This window comes from Artibeus jamaicensis, unplaced genomic scaffold (assembly GCF_021234435.1).
Source record: "Artibeus jamaicensis isolate MK-2021 breed Jamaican fruit bat unplaced genomic scaffold, CSHL_Jam_final contig_468, whole genome shotgun sequence".
Classification (NCBI taxonomy): Eukaryota; Metazoa; Chordata; class Mammalia; order Chiroptera; family Phyllostomidae; genus Artibeus; species Artibeus jamaicensis.
Genome location: NW_026521846.1, coordinates 2116170 through 2121560, shown reverse-complemented (window position 1 = coordinate 2121560; position 5391 = coordinate 2116170). Strand labels below are relative to the sequence as shown.

Genomic DNA, 5391 nt, shown 5'->3' with positions numbered 1-5391 from the left:
CTTGCCACTTTTACAAAAGGATGGACAAAAGATAAGCCTCTTGTTTGGGAGGGAAGACTTGTGAGTTGGAACTAGAAAGCAGTGAGGTTGCAGATGGTCAGATTTTTGAGGTAAGGTGAGAGTAAGGAATAGTAAATAGGTGTAGTGTGTAATTAAGTAGAGTTAATGACTCCAGTAATAGAATTTAGGAACTTGTAAAGTGGGCTAAGTTCCAGTAGATTTGTTTTGAAGTATTTACATTTATATAGAACAGCTATTATTTACAGTATTATTAGAGCATCAATCCTGTGACCAACTCTATGAGACCTGTCTGAATAAGGGGTGTAGAGCTTCAGGTAGTGTGCTAAAGGGAAACAAGAGGGGTGAAGTATAGAAAATTAGAAATACATTGTGGAGGAAAGAACAGAGGAAACCTGTCTAATAATACAATAAAACCAGCCGAGACTAAGAAGCCTATACAAAAGGAGGAGGAATACAAAGATACTATTAGAATATAAAAGAAGTGAGAATGATGAAAAAATAATACAGGTGTGCAGCAACTTGTGGCTTCTCTGCTATAGCAAAGTGAACTTTGTCTCTCTGTCTCTATTGTTGAGATGCCCTTTCCTTGGGTCCCACTCTGGTCTTTTCACAGTTCCCAGTTTGTGTCTCTTGTGGGTAAAAGAAAACATAGCAACCAATAAACAAAAGAGAACAACACAAAAAAAAAAGGCAGGAGAAGGGAGGAGAAAGCGATAAGTTTTGGAAGAATAAAAGAAAGACTAAAGCAGGAAAAAAAGGAAGAAGAGGATCAAAGTGTTGAAAGATAAAGCAATAGTAAAATTAAAAATCTATAAGATTACTAATAAAATTAAAAAACAAAAACAAAAAGCCCCAAACAAACCCCTTCCCAAAACAAAACAAAAAAACTTCCCTTGTTGGTTTTAAACTGTCCAAACCATTTTTTCTGGTTGTAGCAGAACCTCTTTGTGGCCTGGGTTGCCAGCGTGCACCAGCCAGGCTACCAGACTGGGATGTGGGCACCAGTGCACCTGCCAGGCTGCCTGGGTCCCTTGGTCTCTGGCTGGGTATTTCCTCTCTGCCAGCCTGTGTGGGTCGCAAGCCAAGCCTTCCCAGGAGAGCACTTCAGTCCACTTACAAAACAAAACAAAACAAAACAAAACAAAACAAAACAAAACAAAACAAAACAAAACAAAACAAAACAAAACCTCTCCAGACAGCCTGCCTCTCAGCCCAGCCCAATCCCCAGCCAGACTGGTGACAATGCGTCTTTCTCTTCTCCGGGGCTGATGACCACAGAGTCCGAAGACGGACACGGCCCTTTGTTCTTGTTTCTCTCTGTGTAAATTCAAGCAAACATGCCTCTGCCTGGCGCTGCCCAGATGGGAAGAGAGAAAGCTGCTCACACGTGCTGGTCCCTGAGCTGGCTGCCTACCACCACTGAGTGTCCCGGCTCCTGTAGACGATTCCTCCAGCACCCAGTGTTATTTTTGTTTTAAGGAGCTTTTAAAAGTATAGGGAAGAAGCCAGCTCCCGACTTGAGGGATGGGCTGCTGGCCGCGTGGGTGCCATACCACCAGGCTTGGGCCTCCTGCATTCCAGGCCCTGTGGACATGCTCTGCATCTGCACCTCCCCAGTGAATTTCGCAACAGTGGTGTGGGGTGGGCTTCTGAGTAAGGGGTGGGTGCTTGTCCTAGTCTTCGGGCTCTCACTCTTCTACTTTCTCACCAGCACATTCAAGCAGGAGGAGAGGGCAGCGAGAGATGGGAATCTCCTCAGGGTGCAAGACCACAATTGGCCCATTCTGTGGACAGTGCAGTTTAACTTGGGCAATAGCAGTTGACCCAGCAACCAGTGCTGGAAATCCATTCAATGGAAGCACCTAATTATGGACAAACTAGGACAATTTATGAAAGGAAAGATTTGTTGGAGAATGGTCGCTGTAACGTCAATGTCCCCAGCACCAAGCAGTGATGGCTGCTTGTACAAGGGCTGCTGCAGCACTTGCGAGTCTGTGTTTCCTGCTGCCTGCAGCCCAACAAGCAACTTTTCCTGGAGCAGTTCCTCAACAGGCAGCTGTGGCATTCCAGCCTCTTCATGGCAGTCGAAGATCACTTTGAATTATGTATGGCTAAATGCAGGACCTCATCCCAGAGCGCACAGCATGAGAACACCCATAGGGATCCCATACCAAAGGATTGCTATGCAGAGAGCCCTCCCGAGCTCTTCCCTGTATAATAGGCACAAAATATTTGCAGAGAACACGTTACTGAAGCACTTGCAGCCTAAAGCCAAGCCTTAGCGGCACTAGTCCCTTGGAAGAAGGGGGGAGTTGTCATGTGGAAACCTTGACTTTGACCACTTCTTGGGTTGTACTCTTTGGCTCACTCCCCACCAGGCTTTACCAGATGGGACTGACCTGTAAAGCAGCTTAGAAACACCAGTAGGTCACATTTGAAAAAAACAGAACTGCAGGCAACCATGTGGAGGGGTTGGCACTTTGGGTGCCTCCACCATTGCAGCTGCTCCAGGGCCTGCGGTCACTCACAGTGCCCATCCAGGGCCCTTTGCTGTAAAGTTATTTATTGGAATTGCCTGGATTAGTGGGAAAATTATAATGTTTTATATAGGAAAATGCCTTGCCTTGATTGTTGAATATATTCGAGCGTGTTTTTACTGTTGTTTTCTTGTGTTCTTGAGTTTCATGAGTGTTAAATCATCCCCTTACCCAGAAGAAATGTTTGGCCTTTTAGAATGTGAATGATCTTAAGGTAGTTGTTTTGGTTTTGTTTTAACAGCATCCTCAGGAATGGGCCTTGAACGCCTCTTGCTGACCTCTACAATTGCCTAAAATCTCAAAAATACTGTTTCATTCCAATCTGGCACCGAGTTCTCTCAGATTTTTTTTCTAGGGGTGTTTGGGATACTTACCTACCTATGTGTGAGCATCATTTTAATCAGAGATTCTGACTTATTGTTCTGGAGGATTTTGTTTTCATTTCCTGTGAAGTGACTGGATTACTCAGTTGTGGTCCAGTGGCAGCCTCAGAAAAATCACCAGCAGCCTCTCTCCACCCCTGTCATGGAAACCCTGTGTGAAGGAGATACACATAGCAACCGCAGTATGCAGTGGTCATTTCCCTTAAATTATCCCTATTACTTCTTACACTTACCTTCCCAAAGTAGTTTGTCCCCATAAGTAAGTTTTCTTAGAGGGTAAACTGTCTGTGGCAATTATTTTTAAACGTTAGATCCCAAGAAATGCATTCAGTTTGCAATGGACTTTTCAGTTTCTCGGTATTCCTTGGTGCTAAATCAGATTTTCTAATGTGAAAGAAATGTGCATGATAGTATGAGACTTAAAAATAATAATAATAAGAAGAAGAAGTATAGGGAAGCTCTGGCTGTTGTGGCTCAGTGGATTGGGTGCCAGTCTGTGAACCAAAGAGTCACCTGTTTGATTCCCAGTCAGGACACATGCCTGGGTTGCAGGCCATGTCCCCAGTGGGGGGACACATGAGAGGCAACCACACATTGATGTTTCTCTCCCACTCTTTCTCCTTCCCTTTCCCCTCTAAAAATAAATAAATAAAAATATATTTTAAAGTATAGAGAAGAATGAAGAGGAATAGTTGACAGACTATTCTAAACCTTGAGGTAATATGCTTGTTTTTTATGTGAATATTATTGTGCAGTCTAACCTAAAATAAAATTCACAATTGGTTCAGATGTCTCACTCCATGTATCTAATTACAACCTTCACAACAGGGATGAGAACTATCTCCCCTAAGGCCTGGGTTTAACCGTCAAACCATGGGCAAATGACAGTAGAAAACATGCATTCTACCTTGGCTATAAATCTCAAGACCTTTGATAAAAGGCCACAGATGAAAACATGTTATTTTAAACCATGCACTTTCCTTTGTAAAATGGGACCAATTGTGCCATTTTCTTCAGTGAAATTTTTCTTTATTGACTGCAAAAAAGGTTTCACGAATTTTTCTTTGTTGAATGCAGGAATTATATGTCATTTTATAAGTACCTTGCTTCCCCAGTTTGAAAAGGAGTCTTTAAAAATATTTATTGAGGAGAGTTTTTGGCAAGATAGTGGAGTAGGTAGACACTGAGATCACATTGAATACACACCAATAGTTAGAGCAAGTCCTCCTGAAAAACAAATGTAAGCCGATTAAACTACCACTGCTCAACAAGCAAGAGAGAATAACTACATAAAGAAGGTTGGGGAACTGTGAGAGCTTTCCAAGAGCTGAGGGAACAACCAGGGCAAGAGAGACAGGTAAGTGCCATAGTTTATGTTTCCCTGAACCTGGAGAGCAAGTAGGAACTCCATCAAAGCTTTCTGTCCAATGTGCAGAGCATGTAGCATATACCCAGGCACCCCTACTGGAGGTAAACTCAGCAGAAACAGGAGAGTGCCATAGTATGCACACAAAGGGCCCCTTCACCTGGAGACTGATCCAGCAGATGCCCCAGGATGCTGTTTCACACTCCCACTAGTTTGTTCCCTGACCTGACAAGAATGTGGTACCAACATAATTCTGCCTGTAGTAGTACCTGTCTGCAGGACTCCTTTGTCCAAAGGTGTGGACATTGTGGGTGCCACTGTATGCTCATGTGGGGCTCTCCCTCTGGAAACAAGTGGGAAGCTGACAAAACCCTGAGGTTCCTACACTTAGGACTGCCCAGTATAGAGAAAGTGCAGAGATAATGAGGCACTGGTACACACCCAGGGGCTTCCCTGCCAGGGGAATGTGCAGAGTTGTAGGGACTTTGTAGTGCCCATGTGCTTAGCTGCCTCTAGAGGAGGAAGTAGAGTGCTACTGTGGACACACTCGTGCCCAGAGAGAATTCAAAACTACCAAAGTAAGCTTTGCGGTACGTACAGTGCTTCCTCACCTGTACAAGGGGTTGAGCTTGGCAAGTGCAAAAGCACCCAGACCCTGTTCTTACCAGGGATAATTTAAACAGCAAGGCATACATGCAGGGCTGCCTGTAGAGCAAGAGTGGTGTGGCTGAGCACGTAAGGAGTTGTATTCCCTGAAAGAGATTGGAAATAGCAAAGCCTGAAATGTGTGCAAGCAGGTCTGCACCAGTGAGAGAGGGGGCAGAGCTGGTGGGGCCCTGAGAGGAAAACTCAACAAGTAACCTCATCCAGACTCACTTCTGTCCACATACAGTTAAAGCAACAGAACATGCCAAGAGTGCATGGAGCAGCAGGCAACCCCACCCAGATTAGAAAGGCACGGAAGTAATCACACAGGAGGCTACTTCCCCTGGAACCCACCACTTCAGGCCAGGCATCTGCCCCCACTACAACCAGCCTGCCAAAATTATTCAATACATGCTCTATTCAGATACCACTCTTTCAA

The 5391-nt window shown here is 44.5% G+C and overlaps 1 pseudogene; it reads left to right on the top strand.

Annotated features, from left to right (window-relative positions):
- Positions 1 to 1613: 1613 nt before the first annotated feature.
- Positions 1614 to 2239, top strand: LOC119047673 (SREBP regulating gene protein-like; annotated as a pseudogene).
- Positions 2240 to 5391: the final 3152 nt, after the last annotated feature.